The sequence below is a fragment of the Papio anubis genome, chromosome 5, assembly GCF_008728515.1.
Source record: "Papio anubis isolate 15944 chromosome 5, Panubis1.0, whole genome shotgun sequence".
Taxonomy (NCBI): domain Eukaryota; kingdom Metazoa; phylum Chordata; class Mammalia; order Primates; family Cercopithecidae; genus Papio; species Papio anubis.
The window spans coordinates 31,909,521-31,934,333 of record NC_044980.1 but is presented as its reverse complement, the minus strand read 5'-3'; positions in this window follow the sequence as shown (position 1 = coordinate 31,934,333).

The window sequence follows — 24,813 nt, the reverse complement described above, 5'->3', positions numbered from 1 at the left end:
TTTCACACTTAGTCCCATATTTCTTGGAGGCTTTTGTTCATTTCTTTCCTTTTTCTCTAGACTTTCTCTTCTTACTTCATTTCATTCATTTTGATCTTCAGTATTGATACTCTTTCAGTTGATGAGTCGGTTGCTGAAGCTTGTGCATTGTCATATATTTCTCGTCATCCGCGGTTTTCATCTCTGTCAGTTTGTTTATGGCCTTCTACGTGATTATTCTAGTTATCCATTCTCCCATTCTTTTTTTCAAGATTTTTTGTTTCTTTGCTGGGTACATAGTTCCTCCTTTAGCTCTGAGAAGTTTGATCAGTGAAGCCTTCTTCTCTCCAACTCATCAAAGTGTTTCTCTGTCCAGCTTTGATCCATTGCTGGCTACGATGGTGCATTCCTTTGGAGATGCGGCTCACAGTTTTTTGAATTTCCGACGCTTACCGCCCCTGCACTTTTTTTCCCCATTTTGTGGTTTATCTGCCTTTGGTCTTTGATGCTGGTGATGTACTGATGGGGGTTTTGGTGTGGGAGTCCTTTCTGTTTGGTGGTTTTCCTTCTAGCGCAGTCAGGACCCTCAGCTGTAAAGTCTGTTAGATTTGCTTGAGGTCCCTCAGACGCCTGGGTATCAGCAGCAGAGGGCTGCAGAGATAGAATATTGCTGAACAGCGAGTGCTGCTGTCTGATTCTTGCTCTAGGAGGCTTAGTCTCAGGGGGTGTACCCTTGGTGTGAAGATGTGAGGTTGGTCTGCACCTGTGGGGGATGTCTCCCAGTTAGGCTACTCAGGGTCAGGGACCCGCCAGGCAGAGCAAGTCTGTCCATTCTCAGATCTCAACCTCAGAGTGCTGGGAGATCCACTGCTCTAGCCCAAAGCTGTCAGACAAGGTTAATTAACATCTGCAGAGGTTTCTGCTGCTTTTGTTGTATACCCTGTCCCCAGAGGGTGGAGTCTACAGAGACAGGCAGGCCTCCTTGAGGCTGCAGTGGGCTCCACCCAGGTTGAGCTTTGGCAGCTTGTTTACCACTTAAGTCTCAGCAATGGTGGCCAGCCCCTCCCCCCAAGCCTTAGCTGCTGCCTTGCAGTTGGTCTCGGGCTGCTGCTTAATGGGGAGGCTCCGTGGGCGTTGGGGCCTCCTGGCCAGGTGTGGATATAATAATCTCGGTGCCATTTGTTAAGACCCTTGGTAAAAGCTGTGTGGTAAGGTGGGGTGCCACAGATTTCCAGGTGTTGTGTGTCTCAGTTTCAAGGGATTACCTTCCTCCCTTGCGCTTTGAGTAGTCACCTGGCCCTGCTTGCGTCGCTGGTGGGCTGCACCAATTGACCAGCACCTGGGTTAATCGGCACTCTCAGTGAGATAGACACCCAGGTACCTCAGTTGAAAATGAAGAAATCACCCATCTTCTGTGTCGCTCGCGCTGGGTGTTGGAGGCTGGAGTTGTTCCTATTCGGCCATCTTGCTCTGGAATTCAAATATACCAAATTTCAAAACCACCTTAGAAAAATCATTTTTCTGATCATGTTACATCACAATATTAAACATTTTCTACTCTAAATTAGTCAGCCTTAAGCCATTAAAATATAAACTCCATAAGGGCTGGGATTTTCTCTTCAATCCTGCATTCCCTGCCTGAAGAACAATATGTGATCACTTAAAATTTTATTTTACCAATGATAAATCCAAAGAATGCAAAGATTACAGAATTTATAAGAATTTAAAGAAGTTAAAGAAACAGAATTTACAAGTGAAAGAATGAAACAAAAAAAGGAAAAAAATAGATAATTCAAACTGAAATTAGCTCATTTATATACAAATTTATTTGTGTATATTTCTAAAATCATAATTTTCAGAACATTCCAATATGATAATGTTGGATTTCTGATTATACAAACAATATAAGAGATCAAAGATCCCTTTTTATTTTTTTGAGACAGGGTCTCGCTCTATTGCCCAGGCTGGAGTGCAGTGGCACAGTCACGGCTCACTGCAGCCTCAACCTCCCAGGATCAAGGATCAAGGATCAAGGGATTCTCCTGTCTCAACCTCCTGAGTAGATGTGACTACAGGCACATGCCACCATGCCTGGCTAATTTTATTTTTTTTGTAGAGACAGGGGTCTCACTATGTGGCCCAGGTGGGTCTCAAACTTCTGGGCTCAACTGATCATCCCACCTTGGCCTTCCAAAGTGCTAGGATTGCCGACGTGAGCCACCACCCCCAGTCCATACTTAATTCTTGATTATTTCCTTGCTAATGAGAAAAATGCAATATCCTAAAAAAGAATCAGTGCATTATCTTTTATTATGCTAGGAACAGAAATTAAAGATAATGAGGGAGATTTCTATCACCATGACGTGCAATGTTGTGAGATACAATTTTTTGTTTCTTTCCAGCAAGTACATTCCAGTTGGTATTACATCTTGGATAACTGATGCATGAGACTAAAATAGAATAGAATGCCATAAGGAAAACATCAGGAAAATACTTGACATTTGTCCTCTCATATTTTTGGTAATCATATTGTAACATCAAATTCTGCCCTCACATTAGTGGAGAAGTTTATTTCATCAAGCTGACATTGTTCCTATTCAGTTATTGGTAACTCCTTTCACTTTAAATATTCTTCTTTATTCCTCATCTATCCTACAAAAGTATTCTTTTGTCAGCCTTTTTATTCTTTTTCCTTTATGAACTAACTGTCTGGGAGAAATAGTAAGGGCTATTTTAACCTGAATCCTGTTGTTTTGCAAGCTTTTGGTTGTCTTGAGTTATGACATGGAAATGACTTTCCACTTGGGTAATTTCTCATGTCTAAGTGTATATAAGTGTACACATTTTCCCCATTTGCAAGTCATTCATGTACTAGTGAATCACTTCAGGTTCTTTTTTAACCTCAGTTTTAATTAGCCATATCCTCAATTCTTGGCACACTCTCATTTCCAATCTGCAAGGTTCTTGTCTTATTTTAATTTGCCCCTTCGTTGCTCTCTTCACATTCCTTTCATTCCATAGGATTCTTCTTAATGTGTTTAATATATGCTGCAAATAGATCTGTTTTCCTGAAAAAGAGTGCTTCTTGTGTATTCATGTATTATTCCAACATAGAAATTGTATTGTGCTACTTCTTATTTTTGCAGAGAATAGCATGAACAGATCTTAACAATAGTAAGTGTAAAATCTACATCATTACTTTTGCATGCTGCCTAATATACTACCATGTTTTACTTATTCCTTCTGCTCGCTCTTGACACCTATGCTAATTTCCTGTTACTAGAAGCTGCTCTGATGAAGCTCTTCATCGGTGTCCCCTTATAGACTTACATGAGCATTTTCCTGGGATACATGTTTCTAGCTCAAAGGTATACGTGTTATATTTTACTTAGTACAGCCAGATTACTCTGCAAAATGGCAGCATCAGCTTACATTCTCACCAGCTCTACAAGGAGGTTTCCTTCAGTACAGATTCAATATGTTTCTAACACCTTTCAGGTGTGTCTTCATTCCCAAAGAGAAAAGCTGAACCAGTTTCCTGAGATCTTTCCTAACTTCAGAGTCTGTCTTCTGGATGAAACGAGAGTTTGAACATAAGTTTTGGATCTGATCTTTAATTGTCCTGAATTAGGTCACCCACCTCTTCTGGTCCAAACACTGTGGTCAAAGGAATTGCATGTGATACATTGAATAATTGATTTCCCTAAGTAAAATCCCAGTATTGTGCCAAAAATAGAAGAAATGGATGCATAATTTCCAAAAACAAGGACTCACTTAATGTCCAAAAACAAGTAAACAAGTGCTCGCTTAAACCACAACTTTGTAGGTAGGGGTATGACCAACACATAACCCTTACCCAAGCCTTAACTTCTCTGAACAATAACCAGGATGTCTCAGTTTTCTATTTCTGCATAGCAAACCACCCCAAATCTTACTATCTTAAAACAGCAACCATTTATTTACTTAGGATTCTGCAGGTAACTTCAGCTGGGCAGTTCTTCTAGTGTCTTCTCTAAGACAGCTCACATGGCTACAGTGAGGTGTCTCACTGCCTATCAAAAAGGCATTAAAATATCTGCTCATCTGGCAGTTTATCTGGAGCAAGAAGGTCCAAGAGAGCCTCACTCACATGTCTGGAGAATAGCTGGGACGGTCGGCTGGAACATTTCGGTTCTCATCCGTGAAGCTTCTCCAACGGGGTAGCTTGCATTTCTTACATAGTGGTGTGCAGTGTTCCAAGAAGGCAAGCCTCAGTGCACAAGTGCTCATCAACCCTTTGGCATGACATTTGCTGATGTTCCACTGCCACAGCATGTCATATGGCCTAGACCAGAGTCAATATGGGAAGACACTACACAAGGGTGTGAGAACCAGGAACGTGATTTACGGGGAGCCATCAAAATAACAATTCTACCATGCTCAAGGATAGTTGGTGAGTTTCACTAAGAGTTCCCTAGGAAAAAGTATAACTTCCACTCCAACAACTGAAGCCAAGGACAAGCCCAGAAAAACATCTGGCTCCTCTGGCTTAAGCCAGCCCATGGTACATGGAGGGAGAACCAAGGTAATGGTTCTAGGATGACGCCTGTACATGGAGACTGGAGAGAAGCTCAAAGAACAGACAAAATACAAGCAATGAGGCTATGAGCTTTTGCCAGCTTTTGGAGCTGGAGGACATCTACCGAGCTGGGCTTTTGAGCCATGGAAGCCATCTGCAGAAGAGACGCCTAATTGCCCATCCAACATCCATTCTCCCCTCTGTCCTTAATTAACAGAACTCTATTTTATTCAGGGAAACAATCTGCTCTGCTTAAAAACTACACTGATCAGCCTCTCTTGAAACTAAGGGAGGGAGGGGGAGAGGGCAGGAAGGAGGGATAAGGAAATAGAAAAAGGATGACAAAAGCTTTCCACTCATCACCTGCCCCAAAAAAGGCATTAAAATAATTCTAATTCTTATTTTCTGTCACCATGATTTTCTTTCTTTTATTATTATTATACTTTATGTTCTAGGTTACATGTGCACGACGTGCAGGCTTGTTACATATGTATACATGTGCCATGTTGGTGTGTTGCACACATTAACTCGTCATTTACATTAGGTATATTTCCTAATGCTATCCCTACCCCCTCCCCCTATGCCACAACAGGCCCCAGTGTGTGATGTTCCCCTTCCTGTGTCCAAGTGATCTCATTGTTCAATTCCCACCTATGAGTGAGAATATGCAGTGTTTGGTTTTCTGTTCTCACGATAGTTTGCTGAGAATGATGGTTTCCAACTGCATCCGTGTCCCTACAAAGGATATGAGCTCATCCTTTTTTATGGCTGCATACTATTCCATGGTGTATGTGTGCCACATTTTCTTAATCCAGTCTGTCACTGATGGACATTCGGGTTGATTCCAAGTTTTTGCTATTGTGAATAGTGCCACAATACACATATGTCTGCATGTGTCTTTATAGCAGCATGATTTATAATCCTTTGGGTATATACCCGGTAATGGGATGGCTGGGTCAAATGGTATTTCTGTTCTAGATCCTTGAGGAATCACCACACTGTCTTCCACAATCGTTGAACTAGTTTACATTCCCACCAACAGTGTAAAAGTGTTCCTATTTCTCCACATCCTCTCCAGCACCTGTTGTTTCCTGACTTTTTAATGATAGCCATTCTAACTGGTGTGAGATGGTATCTCATTGTGGTTTTGATTTGCATTTATCTGATGGTGAGTGATGACATTTTTTCATGTGTCTGTTGGCTGCATAAATGTCTTCTTTTGAGAAGTATCTGTTCATATCTTTTGCCCACTTTTTGATGGGGTTGTTTGTTTTTTTCTTGTAAATTTGTTTGAGTTCTTTGTAAGTTCTGGATATTAGCCCTTTGTCAGATGAGTAGATTGCAAAAATTTTCTCTCCTATTCTGTAGGTTGCCTGTTCACTCTGATGGTAGTTTCTTTTGCTGTGCAGAAGCTCTTTAGTTTAATTAGATCCCATCTGTCAATTTTGGCTTTTGTTGCCATTGCTTTTTGTGTTTTAGACATGAAGTCCTTGCCCATGCCTATGTCCTGAATGGTATTACCTAGGTTTTCTTCTAGGGTTTTTACGGTTTAGGTTTAACATTTAAGTCTCTAATCCATCTTGAATTAATTTTTGTATAAGGAGTAAGAAAGGGATCCAGTGTCAGCTTTCTACTTATAGCTAGTCAGTTTTCCCAGCACCATTTATTAAATAGGGAATCCTTTCCCATTTCTTGTTTTTGTCAGGTTTGTCAAAAATCAGATGGTTGTAGATGTGTGGTATTATTTCTGAGGGCTCTCTTCTGTTCCATTGGTCTATATCTCTGTTTTGGTACCATTACGATGCTGTTTTGGTTACTGTAGACTTGTAGTATAGTTTGAAGTCAGGTAGCATGATGCCTCCAGCTTTATTCCTTTGACTTAGGATTGTCTGGGCAATGCAGGGTCTTTTTTGGTTCCATATGAACTTTAAAGCAGTTTTTTTTTTCCAGTTCTGTGAAGAGAGTCATTGGTAGCTTAATGGGGATGGCATTGAATCTATAAATTACCTTGGGCACTATGGCCATTTTCACGATATTGATTCTTCCTATCCATGAGAATGGAATGTTCTTCCGTTTGTTTGTGTCCTCTTTTACTTCATTGAGCAGTGGTTTGTAGTTCTCCTTGAAGAGGTCCTTCACATCCCTTGTAAGTTGGATTCCTAGATGTTTTATTCTTTCAAAGCAATTGTTGGCGAAGGGGAGTTCATTCATGATTTGGCTCTCTGTTTGTCTGTTATTGGTGTATAAGGAGTAGCGTGATTTTTTGCACATTGATTTTGTATCCTGAGACTTTGCTGAAGTTGTATAAACAGGAGATTTTTGGGCTGAGATAATGGGGTTTTCTAAATATACAATCATGTCATCTGCAAACAGGGACAATTTGACTTCTTTTCTAATAGATACCTTATTTCTTTCTCACACTGATTGCCTAGCCAGAACTTCCACTATGTTGAATGGGGTGGTGAGAGGCATCCCTGTCTTGTGCCAGTTTTTGGAGAATGCTTCCATTTTTGCCCATTCAGTATGATATTGGCTGTGGGTTTGTCATAAAAATGGCTCTTATTATTTTGGGGTGGGTTCCATCAATGCAGATTTATTGAGAGTTTTTTAGTGAGAGTTGTTGAATTTTGTCAAAGGCCTTTTCTGTATCTATTTGACATAATCATGTGGATTTTGTCTTTCAGTTCTGTTTATATATGCTGGATTATGTTTATTGATTTGTATGTTGAACTAGCCTTGCATCCCAGGGATGAAGCCTACTTGATCATGGTGGATAAGCTTTTGATGTGCTGCTGGATTGGTTTACCAGTATTTTTATTGGGGATTTTGCATAGGTGTTCATCAGGGATATTAAGTTCAAAATTCTTTTGTTATGTCTAGGCTTTGGTATCCAGGATTGATGTTGTCATAAAATGAGTTAGGGATTCCCTCTTTTTTCTATTGGTGGAATAGTTTCAGGAAGGAATGGTGCTAAGCTCCATGCTTGTACCTCTGGTGAGAATTGGCTGTGAATCCATTTGATCCTGGACTTTTTGGTTGGTAGGCTATTAATTATTGCCTGCAATTTCAGAGCCTGTTATTGATCATTCAGGAGGATTCAACTTCTTCCTGGTTTAGTCTGGAATTAGCTGTCAGGAATTTATCCATTTCTTCTAGATTTTCTGGTTTATTTGCATAGAGGTGTTTATAGTATTCTCTGATGGTAGTTTGTATTTCTGTGGGGTCGGTTATCACCATGATTTTCTAAAAGGATGATATCCAAAAGTAAAAAGAGTCATCTCATGTAGCAAAATAATTTTTTCTATTAAGCTCTACTCTTCAGAATGGTCCAGGTGGTTTCCTATCACTCAGATAGCAGCAACAGTGTTCTGCTCTAAACAGAGGTAATACCAAGAGAACAGCCTTGTTCTTGACTTTTGAGCATCTAAGCAGGTATTTGTATATCTGTAGCAGAGTCAATGGTCTAACAACCAAAAAGCTTTTGATTTACAAACACCAGGATCCTGAAAGAGAAAATTTATTTTTATTCTAAAATATCGGCTTTACATATCAAAGAAAAATGCTGGAAGGCAGGGGTCTATCCATAAATAAATTGGGGAAATAATGCTGAAGATGTAGGAGTGTCCAAAAGAGGATAAAAAATTTTACCAGAGAGATCTAGATGGGGTAAAAGTGGTGCACAGATGCTTCCTGGCTCTGAGTCCTGGGGTCAGGGGGTAGCCCATACTGAAATCGCATGTCGGTTTGGGAAAACCCAAAGATCAGGAGGGTCATTGCCTGTCTTCCCGGTTATATTCAGAGAGACTGCACACTCAAAAAGAAGCCTCCCATCCAAACTGGTACCTGAGGAGCAAGCAACCATGGCCACGGGAGGTGCGCAGGAAGATGGCCATGAGGGAGCCTTGCAGAGGCCTGCCCACCACTGTGAGATGCAGGTGACACTGAATGTGTTCTATACCCCCAGGAGAGGAGCAGAAATAGCCGGAAGGGCTGAAAGACCAGCAGAAGCCTCACAGAATGACAGGCAGATGCTGGCAATGGCTGAACAAGGACTGTATGTCAGAGACAACCCTGGGAGCCAGAGAGTAGGTAAAGATGCAGGGGATGCAGAGGATGCAGGGAGGTAAAGAACAAGACCAGGCCAACCCAGTCCTATGGAGCAGAGGCCAGCAAGAGCAGAAGGCCAGAATGGCTGGAATATCCCTCCCCAGGGCCACGTTCTGTAGACAGTACATCCCTCTGCCATGCCGCCACCACAAAGAAGGTTTATCCTTCCAAGAAGAGAAGGAGATAACAAGAAAGGGACATAATCATTAACTGGTAGGATTTAAATCCTGGACTAACTGTGTCACAGAATTCTGAGACAATCGTGTTACTCTAAATCACCAAAATCAAGTTTCCCACTTCCACTTGAGCTAAATTCATTGAGAGGGTATTAAATTGTTTCCCCATGCCTCATTTTGAGCCTGTTACTCTCAAAATAAAGGAAGGTTGACTGACAATCTATTAGCAGAATGCCAAGAAGATGTCTATTTCTGCTGACATCAAACATTAGGCAAAATGAAGATACACACTGTCTAAGCACCCACAGATAGGATAGTGGACAGCTTGTTAATGTTCACTTGAGGTCACCTGCAGCTGATCATTAACCTAATTCAAAAACATTCCAAAAAATTAAATGAGCTAGAACTTTCCTTAGGGAAGGGGACTGAGAGTGCAAGAGATGCAACTCAGGACTAGTATTTTTAACCATGTGATTACAAAATATTAAAAACAAATATAGATACTCCTTCAAGCCAACTTTAAATCATCCCATTGCTTTTTTATTATGGAGTCTTTAGGCTTAGCATCTATAAAACACCTTCAATGAATAGCAAACTATTGAGAAACAACAAAAAGAAACAAACCAAAATATTCTCTTGGAATCCCTCTTCACACCTATAAGGACATCAACATTTACTCAATATTAACTTTTTTTCCTGTTCAGTCCCTACCTCGCCCTGACATGCTTGCTCTGTTATAAAGTCAGACTACGTTTATCTGGTTTCTATGAAGGAATGTGCAAATTGATCTCCTGATTCTTTTCTAAGATCCCCATCTCACCCCCAGTGTGAACAAAAAAGCCTAGAGGTCCAGAGATTCTAAAATCAAGTTTCTCCTCAACCCTACCCTGAATGGGAAACAATTTTTATGGGGTCCTCCATATTCTACCCATGCAGTTATCAGAGAGTTTTCAGATCAGTAGCCAATGCTGTTGTAATGCCGTGGACCAGCCGTCTTGCGGGATAATCAAGCGTTGAAAATTTGAAAGTATAAAACCTAGTAAATTCGTCAGCCTTTCTATCTTTCCTTACTTCAGATTAGCTATCCTCTGTGTCATTCAAGAGTTACTGCAGAAAATTGAAACCACCATAGTTATTTCAAACAGAAAGGACTTTAATACGAAGATTTAGATGCTTAAAAATAATTGGAAATTGTTTTGTATTAAAATACTAAACTCCCTTTCTACCCCTTCCAAACTTTCTTACATGACTCCTATTTTTCTTAAAGTTCATTTCTATACATTATTTTAGCATAAAACTTCTGTTTATTACTTCTACTGGCATTTATTTGTTCAGTGCTCATGAACTGAGCTCCTGTTTTGCATCAGGCACTGTGCCAGGAGTAGGAATGTGTTTCCATGCCAGCAAATTCTAACAGGTGGGGATGGGTGCCAAATTTCCAGAGTTAATATTATACCAGTCCCAGAAAATGTGTTTAATTTTTACTATATTTCCCAGTCTGCACCAAATTAACTTAATTATAATTATAGGCGTAACCCATTTTTTTAAAAACAGAAATGAAAGTTATATGGTGACTATATTGTTTAAAATGAACTATTTACACTACAGCTTTTGAAAAAATGATTGGAAAGACTGGAGGAGCAGAATTGGAGATCTCGGCTAGACTTTTAGCCTCAAGGTCACACCACCATGGTTGCAATTTCAAGATCAGGAACCTACTGCCACAACATCCAGCCCTACTGCCAATGTCATAGCTGTCCCTTCCTCTCCAAGATGGTGGCTGAATTGTAAAACATGACTGTGGGTCCTTCGAAAACTCATGCCCACATCAGCTGCCACTGCCACAAGGACAAAGGTCTTCCTCCCTTCTGCTTTCCAAATGTCTCAAGAGGAAGTAAGATGCATCAAGTACCCTAACAGCAAGGGAATCTGGAGAGTTTCATTTTTAGCCTTCCCAAACACTGTGTTGTAAGAGGAACACAGAAGGGAATGAAATGGGTGACAAATCTCAATGCATCATATCAAGCCCACTCCCAACTAAGAATAATTCATAACTTGATAAAACTATGTAGATGCTGTGAACCTTTCGATGTGCAGAATGATAAGATGCCATTGATATATAAGTAATATGCCTCTTCCCTGCACCTCACTTTATTCCTGACCCTTACACAAATCTAGCCCTCACCCCTTTCCTAACCTTCATCCCATTCCAAACTCTCACCCATTCCTGACCTTGACTTCACCCTTAACCTCACCTTCACTTCACTCTTAAATACTTATCTGTTCTCTGAATTTCACCCAATCACTGTCCCTCGTTCTTTCCCTGAGTCCCACTTTAACCCCCACTGTCTTCGTCCATTTAGTGTTTCTATAAAGAAATACCTGAGGCTGGGTAATTTTTGTAAGAGACAGGATCTCACTGTCACCCAAACTGGAGTATGGTGGCATGATCATAGCTCGCTGTAGCTGCAAACTCCTGGGCCCAAGAGATCCTCCAGCCTCAGCCTCCCCACTAACTGGGGTTATAATCACACACCGCTGTAGCTGGCTAAATATATATATATATATATATATATATTTTTTTTTTTTTTTTTTTTTTTTTTTGAGATGGAGTCTTGCTCTGTCACCCAGGCTGGAGTGCGGTGGTGCGATCTCGGCTCACTGCAAGCTCCGCCTCCTGGGTTCACGCCATTCTCCTGCCTCAGCCTCCCAAGTAGCTGGGACTACAGGGGCCCACCACCTCACCCAGCTAATTTTTTTGTATTTCTGGTAGAGACGGGGTTTCACCGTGTTAGCCAGGATAGTCTCGATCTCCTGACCTCGTGATCCGCCTGTCTGGGCCTCCCAAAGTGCTGGGATTACAGAAGTGAGCCACAGCACCTGGCCGCTGGCTAATTTTTTTTTAGAGATAAGGGATCTTGCTATGTTGCCCAGGCTAGTATCGAACTCCTGAGCTCAAGCAATCCTCCGACCTCAGCCTCTCATATATCTGGAATTACAAGTACAAGCCACTACATGGCTGGGTAATTTATAAAGAAAAGAGGTTTATTGGCTTATAGTTCTGCAAACTGTACAAGAAGCATGGTGTCAGCATCTGTATCTAGTGAAGGCCTAAGGCTGCTTCCATGCATGTCTGCAGTGGAAGGAAGCTAGTGTGTGCAGAGAGAGATGTTCTCTGGTGAGGAGGCACCATGGCAAGAGCAAGAAAGAAAGGAAGGAGGTGCCAGACTCTTTTAAACAAGCACCTCTCAAGGCAACTCACAAAGTGAGAACTCACTCATTGCTGTGAGGATGACACCAAGACATTCATGTGGAATCTGTCCCCAGGCCCAAACACTTCCCACTAGACTCCACTTCTAAGATTGGAGATTAAATTTAATGATAGACTGGATAAAGAAAATGTGGCATATATATACCATGGAATACTAGGCAGCCATAAAAATAGATGAATTCATGTCCTTTGCCGGGACATGGATGGAGCTGGAAACCATCATTCTCAGCAAACTATCACAGGAACAGAAAACCAAACGCCACATGTTCTCACTCATAAGTGGGAGTTGAACAATGAGAACATATGGACATATGGAGGGGAACATCACACACTGGGGCGTGTCAGGGGGTGGGAGGCTAGGGGAGGAATAGTATTAGCAGAAATACCTAATGTAGGTGACGGGTTGATGGGTACACCAAATCACCAGGGCACATGTATACCTATGTAACAAAACTGCACTTTCTGCACTTGTACCCTAGAATTTAAAATATAATTTAAAATTTTTAAATTTAAAAAAAATTTTAAAGAAGTTAAGCCAGATATTTTCCCAATCATATAGAAAAAAGTTAAACAGATCTTTTCCCAATCTTTTTTGTTCTTAATCTGTAATGGGTGGATATAGAAACTATGTTCTTCTGTGAATTCTTCAAGCACTTTGAAGATAAAAGTATCTTATTGTTTCTATAAAAAAAAAAAAAAAAAAACCATGAGGTTTGGGGGACAAACATATACAAACTGCAGCATTCCACCCCCAGCCTCTCAAATCTCATGTCCTTCTTACACTGCAAAATACAATCATTTCATCCCAATAGTCCCCAAAAGTCTTAACTTGTTCCAGCAGCAATTCAAAAGTCCAAAGTCTCATCTGAGACTTAAGGCAAGTTTCTTATAGTTTGTGAGCCTGTAAAATCAAAAACAAGTTATTTATTTCCAAGACAGAATAGCTGCATGGGTATTAGGTAAACATTCTCATTCCAAAGGGGAGAAATCAGCCGAAAGAAAGGGGTAACAGGTTAGACATTAAATCTTAAAGCTCCAAAATAATCTCCCTTGACTCCATCTCCCCCGTCCTAAGAACACTTATGCAAGGGGTGGATTCCTGAGGCCTCTGGCAGCCCTGTCCCCACATTTTGCCCATTGCAGCTCACATGGCTGTCCTCATGGGCTGGAGTTCAATGTCTGTGGCTTTATCAGGCTAAAGGCGCACACTGATGGTAGCTCCATAATTCTGGGGTCTCAAGGACAGCAGCCATTCTCCCAGGGCTTCACTAGATAGTGCTCTACTGGAACGCTCCTTGGGGGCTCCAACCCCACATTTCTGCTCAGCATTGCTTTAGTAAATGTTCTCTTCAGGAACTCTACCCCTGTGGCAGACATCTCCCTTGGCACCCAGGCTTCCCATATATCCTCTGAAATCTAGGTGGAGCTGCCACACCTCTACCGCTCTTGCATTCTGCACATCTGCAGACTTAATGTCACAAAGTCATCAAGGCTTACTACCTGCACCCTCCCAAGCAGCTGCCCAAGCAATACCTGGGGCCCTTTGAGCCTTGACTGGAGTCAGAGGGGCCAATATGCAGGGAAGAGCATCTTAAGGTAGCACAGGGCAATGGTGCTGGGGCCTGACCCCTGAAATCTTTCTGTCCTCCTAGGCCTCTGGGCCTTGATAGGAGGGGCTGCCTCAAATATTTCTAAAATGCCATAGGAGACTTTTTCCCTTTTAGCCATGCAAATCTCTCTGGCAAATGGCATCTCAGCTGCACCTTCGGATTCCTCCCATGAAAATGCTCTTTCCTTCTCTAACACTTGGCTAGGCTGCTAATTTTCCAAATTTTTATGCTCTCCTTCCCTTTTAATTATAAATTCCAACTTTAGGTCACTCCTTTGCTCTCACATCTGATAATAAGCTGTTAAAAGCAGCCATGCCACTTCTTGAATGCTTTACTGCTTACAAATTTCTTCCACCGGATACCTCAGTTCATCACTCTCCAGTTCAGCTTTCCACAAGTTGCGGGGCATGGACACAATGCAGCCAAGTTCTTTGCTAAGGGGAAAAAAGGGTGACCTTTGCTCCAGTTCTCAGTAAGTTCCTCATTTCCATCTGAGACCTCATCAGCACGACCTTTACTGTCTATATTTCTGTCAGCATTTTGGTCACAACCAAACTTCTCTAAGAAGTTCCAAACTTAGCTTCACTTTTTTATCTTCTCCTGAGCCCTCCAAAATCTCCCAACCCAGTTCCAAAGCTGCTTCCACATTTTCAGGTACCTCTATAGCAACACCCCACTCCTCAGTACATATTTTCTGTCTTAGCTCATTTAGTGTTACTATAAAGGAATACCTGAGGCTGGGCAATTTATAAGGAAAAGAGGTTTATTTGCCTCCCAGTTCTGCAGACTGTACAAAAAGCATGGTGTCAGCATCTGCTTCTGGTGAGGGCTTCAACCTGCTTCTACTCATGGTGGAAGGCAAAAAGGAGCTGGTGTGTGCAAAGAACATACGGTGAGAGAGGAAACAAAAGTTGCAGGGAGGTGCCAACCCCAGCGGCCAAATTCTGGGAAGGTTGTTCTTCAAGAGACAATTGTATTTCCTGCAACCTGACTTCCCAAAACTACCTTGGCTTATGTTTCAATTTCTGAGCCTTGTCTCCAGCATCCTGCCAATTCTGTGAGGCCCTAGTATTCCTTTTCTGGCTAAGATACCTGAGTAGGTTTCTCTGGCTTACAACCAAGAGTACCATTCAAAACAGAAACTGGCACCAGCAGATGTGTTATAGGCAATAGACCCTAAGGAAAACGTGAGAAAACTGAGGTTATCTAGATATCTAGATTAACTGGGGCAGAATGAGTCAAAGTCTCATTAATATTCAAATGATAGGAATCTGGAAGTTCATAGTATATAGTAGCAAGATGGCCAATAAATTATCACCAACGGACATCTGAAATAACATGCCCATGTGAAGCAAAACTTTTTGATGCTGTCTTCCTGCTTCCAAAGAAGAACATAAAAGATGTGAGAAATTCAAGATGTAGAGATGGGATAGCTGCTTCTAACAGCACTGAACTTCTCTTTAAAAATAGAATGACAAGGCCAGGTGCAGTGGCTCACACCTGTAATCCCAGCACTTTGGGAGACTGAGGCGGGCAAATAACTTGAGGTCAGGAGTTCAAGACCAGCCCGGCCAACATGGTGAAACCCCGTCTCTACTAAAAATACAAAAATTAGCCAGCTGTGATGGTGCATGCCTGTAATCCCAGCTACTCGGGAGGCTGAGACACGAGGATCGCTTGAACCCAGGAGGTGGAGGTTGCAGTGAGCTGAGATCATGCCACTTTACTCCAGCCTGGCAACAGAGCAAGACTCCATCTGCTCCCCTCCAACCCCCCCCAAAAAAAAAATAGAATGACAAGTTCAAACCCTTGTCTTTCTCACTCAGACGTAAACTAAAACAAAGAGATTCTTAATTCTCCTGGCTTCTTAATTCTGAAGTAGCCAGAAGGAAAGCAAAGTTTGGGCCTGCTGGTTTCTGATTTGCAACTGTAGTTGAAAATAATGCCTTTTAAAGTCTCCTATATGAAAGATAGGAATTGACTGGTAAAGAGTGGCAATCTGAGAATATGAATAGGGGCATATGAGAGGATTTGCAGTACTTGGAGCCCCTCAAACTCTCCATGCCCACTGAGCCTTTCTTGATTCCAGGCCACTTCTTTCTACATTTAGGGTCAGATCCTGGATTTCCCAAAAGGCTCCATTAAAAAGCCAAATTTTGAAGAGGCTGACTTAAACACAAAAGAATTATAGTACTTTACTAATTTACATTAGCAAAACCTCAGGAATGTATATGAGAGTACATTCTAAGGATCTTCAATTAAACAAGAAAAACTTTTAGATTTCGTTTTTAAGTGGGATTAAATTTAATGGTATGGGTACTGGGGTGGTCAATTTTATATGTCAACATGGCTGGGCCATCGTTCCCAGTTATTCAATCAAAACTAATCCAAGTGTTGCTGTAAAAGTATTTTGTGATGTAATGAAAATCCATAATCAGTTGACTAAGTAAAGGAGATTATTTTAGATAATGTAGATAATCCTAGATGATCTGAGTGGGCTTGATTAAGTCAGTCGAAAGGCCTTAAAAGCAGAACTGAGGTTTTCCTAAGGAAGAAGAAATCCCACCTCTTACCCATAAATTCCAGCCTGCCATTCTTGATGACCAGCCCTATGGAATTTGGACTTACCTTGTCAGCCTCCACAATCATATAAGCTAATTCCATGTAATATATCTCTTATATCTTTTATTTCTTTGGTTGAACCCTGACTAATACAGATACCCTTGCCCAAGAATCTGGATTCAATGTGCCAGCTCAAGCACTTCTTAGTGGTTCTAACAGTTTGCTCCACTATTAAACTATGGTGACCAGCGTTAAACAAAGTTTTGAGGTGACAGAAATCCACTGGTGTAATGCAGAAAAATGCATTCTAAGTGAACTCATCATATCCCTAGCCTTCAGATCACACCTATGGTAAGGCCCATTATAATGGGCTGCTTAAGCTGTGCAGAGCTGGAAATGGGCAGCTGCTGTGCTATTGCCTGTCTGGAGGTGGCCCTGAAACACAACAGTGAGGGGCACTATTCACAATGAGCAGAGCTTTAGTCCATACACCTGTTCACCAACTTTATGTGGAAAGAGAAGTGGCTTAAGGTAAGAACATACACTGTTATCCATCTCTAGTTAATAGGAACTGTTTCTGATCCTCCTTTGTGACAAGAATGACCACAATCCATGTACTTACAGCCTTGTTCATTTGCTAGCAAAGATACCCACATCTGACACAGCAGCTGCATTGGGAGATACTACCTGGTTGAGTTTTGGTAAGCTGTAATCTTCCAGGGAGTTTATGTAGTGGCCAAATCTGTGAATTAAATGGGAATATTAGGGAAACCATGACCCCTGCATCCTTTAGGATACCAATCCATGCTGTTGCCTATGACAATGTAATACTCTTTTGGCTGGGGCAGTGAGCAATGGACAAAGACTTTCAGGGATTTCCCCACTATGGTGCTCTTAGCCCTCAAGCCAGAGAGCCTCAAGATCCAGTGCCACGTACATTCTCCCAGCTGCTGCTAGTACATGTTGGTGAAATCCCCTAATTCCCTCAGGGTTGAGTCTCTATCCTTCCTTAGCAGACCCAGCACCTCCACAGCTGAGTTATATTGTGATTAAACCCTAATTAATAGGCTGGGAGCCGGGATATGAGACAGGGGTAGATCCTGCAGGAGTTTCATATTGTCTTGCATGGAAGAGGCTTCTACATTGTCTTCAAGCAAGGATGGAACACAGGTCCTTTAACAGCAAGTGGTTTGCTTTTTCTGCAGCTTACAAGGTTCACAGGGATATGGAGATTCAAGATTTTCTAATGCATTGACCCAGATGTCCCCATCCCGTGTCATAGGGTACCACTCCTTCCAGTCAGGACCCTAACCTTAGTGTCACAGACTTTCTAATACTGAGAATTCAACCTCATCTGAAGTCATATTATTCTTATAATTACACACTAGGCCCAACCCTCAGGTTTTTCTGCCTTCCAGTTGAGAAGTCTTTCTGTGCTACCAGAGAGACCCTCTGTCTTTCACACTTAGCCTTTCCTTAGTGATTAATGCCCCCTGCCTCCATTGTCTGTAGTCTTACTCCATTGCATTAATTGCCTCCCAGAATAGCCATTCAGTTCCACAGTTAATTACTACTTCCCCCAAACTTCTCAAACACCGGTGGTATTTCCCCTACCTCTGCATTTTTTTCTGCAGTCCATGGCTGGATTCTTTTCTGTTGGTATCCCATCACGTACACCAGCAGTGAAAGTTTTAATGAATGCACCGCTGCAGTATGACAGGGTCTACCAGTGTTTCACTCCCACTAAGGATGCTGTCCTCAGTAGGAGTCAGCTGGCAGGTGATCCTGTTACAAAATCTTATTGTAGGATATGTTTCCTCATACCATACCTGGCACCAGCTGCCTTAGATATGGTCCTCAGGAAGCATACTCTGAGAAGAGATACACATGTAGGAAGTTTACTGGTGAATGTTCTCTTGTTCTACATGTGTGGGGGAGTGAAAACAGGAGGATGAGGGAGAGGGAGGGATGAACTGTGATGTAGTTCCCACCAAGAGCTCTGGAGCTGGAATGGCCACCTTTGAGGCATGGTGTGCAGACCCTTATAGCTTCATGTTGAAGGCTAACCCCCAGAGAGGGGTGTGATCTTGGTGAGGTGACTTCCTTCACCTGAGCACAGTTCCTGGTGAGCAACTCAGCTGAGAGCCCTTAGCTACCAACATTTCCGGCAACTAAGGGAACCACAACTAAGGCACCACAACACATACAACTAGGGAAACACAATTGTGTTGCATAATTGATTGCAATTGAAATGATCTCTTCAATTCCAGTGGGGATGGAGGAATCCAAGATGTTAGAGATGATGGAGTCCAAGAAGCAGTATTCAATCAGAGGTAAAGTCAAAGCACATGATGACTCTTATACAGGACTAGGGTGAGGCGATTAAAGCACCTAGGACACAAAATTTAAGGAAGTGTTCACTCTCAACGTTGTGCAAGAGAAGGGCTTGGCACTTCTCATACCCTAGGAGTGCAGGCCTCCTTAAGTTTTCTATCTCAGAAACCTTGATTGCCTCACCCCCCACCCTCAACTTCCTGCTATTATAGACAATGAGTTATCATTGTAATCAAAATGGTCTGACCCACATGGAACTTTGGTGATTTTTAATAGATTATTTAGTCTGTGGAATAAATATGTAAAGTGAGACTGCTAAGGTTCTACTTGATTTGAATAAGAAAACACCAAGTCCTAAGAATACCCCAAGAGTAGCAACACTTTGCCCAATTTCCAGTCCTGAATACTTCACGGACTCAGTGAAGGATTAATGAAGAAAAATCTGGGTTCCATGGAGGAATGACTAAACCTGACATAACACCACAAGTGGGTACCATGATTCTTCCTAGTCTTCTCCAAAGGGGCCTATAGCTACTCATCAGTGTAACCTGGCACCAGAAGGAAAGGAAAGTACCCAAATATTTGGAAAACTATTGTACGCCAACTCTAAGGTAACACCAACTCCCAGAACTCCCAGGTTATCATTGCAGTCTACCAATCACAGTAGAGATAACAGAAGATATATGATACTGACTTTTTTTGACAATATCCACCTCACCAGAGGTCCAATGGGACCACTACAATATCGCATGATTGCTAAAAATATAGATATCCTCATCAACTCAAGAATACTTGCGTTGGCTTCCTGACCCAAGGAGTAAGGACTATTTTAGTCCTATTTTACTCCTTGTTTTAGTAGACAGGACCAACAGGAAACTGTATGGTTTCTCCTCCCTTCCAAAGCAATAAACCAAAAGCAATTATCCATCTCTAAGAAATTACATAGGTCAGAGCCTGTTAGGAGAAAAGCTGAGTGGTGGGAGAGAAGCTGAGGCAGGGCTTGCATGTCTGCTAGAATTGCTGGCTCCTTGCTTCTAGTACTCCTGTTATCTCAAGTAGACATATGTTTCTCATTCACTTGATAGACCATTTCCTTTCAACCCCCACATCTGCAGCACCTGTTTCTTTGAGCACCAATAAATAGCATGGGCTCCCAGAGCTCTGGGCCTTCACGGCCTGCACACTCGCAATGGCCCCATGGTCCCACTTTCTCTCTCAAACTTTTTTTCTGATTCCTTTGACTCAGCCAGACTTTGTCACCCCCACATCCTGGTGTTGGACCTGATCACCCCAACATGAGCCATCATGAAATATTTTATTTATGCAGGGAAGAAGGATGATTTCTATTACATGTCCACCTATATGTCCAATTGGCTAGAATGAAAAAAGATTTGTATTAGGAAAATGATAATGAATATTTGATTTTAATCAGGTGGAGACAGCATTTGTAGTGTCTAAACAGATCTGGGCAAACCAAATCGTCCCTGAAACGTTAGGCAACTATTGATCTATTGTCCTCTTCATTGTTAGCAACTTTAACTGGGCACATTGCTTGATGTGGGCCAATGTGAATAAGGATGAGATTTGAACAGCAATGCTGTGTGTAACTTCCAGAAAGGTTTATTAAAGAAATCAAAGTTAGCTATTTTCCTCTTTCCTCCTTTCTGCCAATTAGAAGGTAAACATCACGATTGGAGTGCTAGAAGCTATACTGAACCAAGAGACAAGGACCACACCCTAAATACGATGAGGCAATATCAGCCCTGGATGGCCTAGCTCAAGATTTCTTCTATGAGAGAAAATAATAAATTTATTTTTGTTTATCCCACACTTTGAGTTTCTCTGTTATATGCAGCTGAACCTAATATCAACTGGTGTGATGAGAAAATGGTAATGGTATGACTCAATTGTCAGAGTTCTGGTAGAAAATATTTGAATACTGAGACAGAAATATTTGGGAAAGAAGTTTATTAATAGACACGTTGAATGGGCTCAGAGTCTGGGAACATTTGTGTTCTGTGTGAATGCTTAACAGAAATTTCCTCCCATGGAGGAAACTCTTAATTAGTCAGACGAGAAAGATGACCTGCTCTATCTGCTTCCTTCCCCAGCTACTCCATTGCTATTCAAAGGATTCAAAAACAAAGTGCATAGCGGCAGGAGTTCAACAAAATACTTTCCCTTGGCAAAACTGTCCTAACTACTACAACTACAAGTACTGATTTTGCCAGCAGCAGAGACCAACCCTAAACTCCCCATTCCTTGGGTGGACCACCCTTTCCTTTGGGTAATGATGTATTTTCACCAAATCTACCCACAATGCTTCTGCCAGCTGCACCATCTATGGAGTTACTTTCATGGTATTATATACATCATTATTTATGACCAAGGAATTAATTTTACAGTGAAAAAAGATAGGTAATAATCTTGTACCCTTGACATTTGCAGCTTTTATTGTGTATTCACCATTAATCTGAAGCAGCCGGTTTTAAAGAATATAGGATGGCCTATAGCTATTAAAGTTTCAGTGAATATATGTAACTGTTGCTCTCACAGCCAGAATACAAGGATCTGGAATGAAGGGACAGAAATTGGATTGTCACCTTTTATTAGCACTCCTACTGACCCACTTTCCAAATTTCTGCTCCCATCTCTGTGACTCTGGGCTCCACTGGCTTTGAACTCAGGAAGGAATGATTCCACAGTCAACGATGGCTATACTCAGGATCCTCATGCCAGTTGGAAGAGAAACAAAAACAGAGATGGATTCCAAATTGGTGAGAAGGGTCGATCCTGACTCTCAAGGAGAGCTAGGTATGCTGAAACCCAGCAGGAGCACGAAGGAACTGTGAAGAGAATCCAGAGGCTCCCATCAGATGCCTTCTCACATGACCATACTGTTAATGGTGGAAGGTGTGCAGGTTCTTGGCGTGTTGAACAAAGATTTGGACAAAACACACAAAGCAAGGAAGGAATAAAGGGATTTATTGAAAATGAAAGTACACCCACAGTGTGGGAGCAGGACTGGAGAGCATAGGGTCTCAAAGGCCCTGTTACAGAGTTTTTGTGAGTTTAAATACCCTCTACTTGGGGTATGTCCTATGTAAATGAAGAGGATGAAGTAAAGTTACAAAGTCATTTACTTGGTGTATGCTCTATGGAGAGGAGATTTCCTGTTTTATTTATTTATTTGAGATGCAGTTTTGCTCTTGTCGCCCAGGCTGGAGTGCAATGGCTCCATTTCCGCTCACTGCAATCTCTGCCTCCCAGGTTCAAGGGGCCTTTTGTTTCCTGCCTCCAGACCCTGTTTTCCTGCCTCCATAACGGTGACACAAAGATAGTAGAGACCAGGCGCAGTGGCTCATGCCTGTAATCCTAGCACTTTGGGAGGCTGAGGCAGGAGGATCGCTTGAGGCCAGCGATGCAGGAGTTTTTCTTGATCCCTTCATTGAACTTGCAACCATTTACTCAGACCGAGGCATTCAACCTCTTGAGGGAGGGAACATAAAGCGGCCAGTGGGATCCCGCACTCGCTGGCTCGAGTACTCCCTCCTGCAAGAGGTTGAGCGCCACGGAGGCCAGTAAATGGGGCACCCCCATCACAAGTCCGACGAAGGAGTCAAGAAAAACTCCTGCATCATCTCGGGGCTTGCCCGGGATTCGTCAGAAGGGTGAGTAAATGCAGATCCGTCTCTGCACTTTTTTCCCAAGACTTCTTGTCCTCGACTTTCCTTGAAGACAGATGATGCACCGAATCTCTCTGAGTGGCCAGTTAAAGGCAAATGGGACAGCTACAGAGGACAAGATGTGACTCTGCCACTTCTCTTTCTTTCGGGAGAAAGGAATATTAGTTTTGTTTCCTTTCATGGAGGTCTAGCAGTCGCGTGGGACCGGGATAAGGTCCTGGGGCAATTCAAGTCGTCTGGGCGAGGCCACTCCTCCATGTTGCTGGGAAGCCCCTAGCCTGGCTCCCGTTCCCGACCACCCATTAGGGCATCGGCCAAGACCCCCAGACTTTTCTATGTGTCCTTCCTTCCGTCTCTCATGGTTTTGAAATGGCTCCTATCTCCTGTTTTATAATGTTAAGGGTGTTGCTGTAAACTGCAGAATAAATCTAGGTAGAATAAGTCTTTGACCCAGCCATTAGTTATGCAAATCAGGACAATTCGATTTCCATCTGTTCTTAGAGGTGCCTCCCCACCCAAACAGCCACAGGTGCACAGGACAAACAGATGGGCGGAGGGCAGCTCCTCACCCCACCCGCTGCCCCACCGGCTGAGGTGCATGGTCCTGTCCCCGGCATGCACGTTGCACCCGAAGACCGTGCGGGCTGAGAGTGAGCTGCAGTCACCGCAGGGGCCCCAGGGCAGTCTTGGGAGCCCTGCGCGACTGGCTGGTCATCATTGCCCATTCTCTGCCCCCTCCTCCCGACACGTTCCCACGGAATCCGTCCTCCCATGACTGAGGAGTCCAGCTCTGTCCGAACCCGAGGAGGACACAGTGATTAAGGGCCTTTTCCTGTTAAAGGAACCCATTTGCATAGAGCAAGAGGTTTCTTCTCCAGGCACCATTTCCCTCCCTTGCACTTAAGCTGTTTTTTGTGTGTTTGTTTGTTTGTTTTTCCTTTTCTCCGCCTTGTCAAGAGTTAACACAGAGCCCTGAAAACACAGGGAACTTTTCTATGGGAGAGGGTTTTCTTTTTCCTATCTTACACTCTGCTTGGGATAGGGAAGGAATGGAGGAGCGACCCGCTGACTTCTGGCGGTGAATCCATGCACCCCCGAGACACCTGTTTGTCCCAAACTCAATCCCAAGCTTCAGGCAGGTTGAAGCCCTAGAAAGGAAAACTAGATCTGAGGGATCCAAAGGCAGGCAACTAAGGAAGATAGACAGCGTGAGTTGGCAAGACTAATTCCTGCTGATTAAGCCCCCGTTTCATGGATGGAGGTCATACTATTATCCATGGCATAAGTGAGGCCCAAGGAACTCGAATGTTACCAACAGTGTGGGGGATAGACAGCGCAGGTAAATGTAAATAACTCCTGCCTTCTAGGCCCTTCTGCTTCATGGATGCAAGTCACACTGGCACCCATGGATGGCATCCCATCTGGGTCGCCATGACTCAGGGAGGGAAAGATGGAAGAGAAAGGGGGATACCCTTTTCTCTCTCCCTTACACACCCCGGGTTTTTGCTGAGAGAATGGAACTCAGGGACACCTATTTCCCTCTCTCTTTCAGATGGATAACCAACCATCTTCACCATCTTCAGTCTGTACTCCTCTGGAGTGTATCCTGAGTCATTGGGATTGCTTTGACCCTCAAACTCTGGAGGGAAAAAAAAATGTCTCATAGCCCTTTACACAAAGGTTTGGCCAAATTATGATTTGCAGGAAGGACTGGCTTGGCCTCAGGAGGGAATCATTCATTTCAACACTATCCTGCAGCTGGATCTTTCCTGTGAATGCAAGGGCAAAGGGTCTGAGGCCCCATATGTGCAGGTTTTCTTTACCGTGCAGGGTAATCCAGACCTTTGCCAACATTGTAGGATTGATCCAGGCCTCCTGTTTGCTATCTCAGGAGAGGCTGCAAGGGACAATCCCAGGGAACAAAAGAAACAAACCCCAGAGGCACCTCCAGCAGGGAAGCTAACTCCCTTTGGTCCTGCTCCTCCAGGTCCACCTCATCCTCCCTATCCAGTTCCTCTTCATTCTCCCTATGCAGTCTCTCTCTCTCTCTCTCTCTCTCTCTTTCTCTCTTGCCCCCTCCCAGAAATCTTCACTCTAGACAGGCCCCATGTCTCACTCCTGCCCCTACAACAGATGCCTAGTGAATATGGTTCCAGTAAGGTCCAGGTCCTCTTCTCTCTACAAGACTTAAGGCAAATTAAGAGGGATCTTGGCAAGTTTTCAGATGACCTTGACAGGTATATAGAGGCTTCCCAGAATTTAACCCAAGTATTTGAACTCTCCTGGAAAGACACTATGTTACTTTTGAATCAAACCCTGACTGACACTGAGAAGCAGGCTACTCTGCAAGTGGCAGAGAGATTTGGGGATGAGCTTGTATCTCATATAGTATCAGGGAAAGGTATAAGCCTTATCCAATCGGAAGGGAAGCAGTACCGTTGGATGACCCCAGATGGGATCCCAGTGATGGAATGGGAGAGTGGAAGAGGAAACACTTTCAGGTGTGTATAATGGAGGGCTTAGGAAGGAC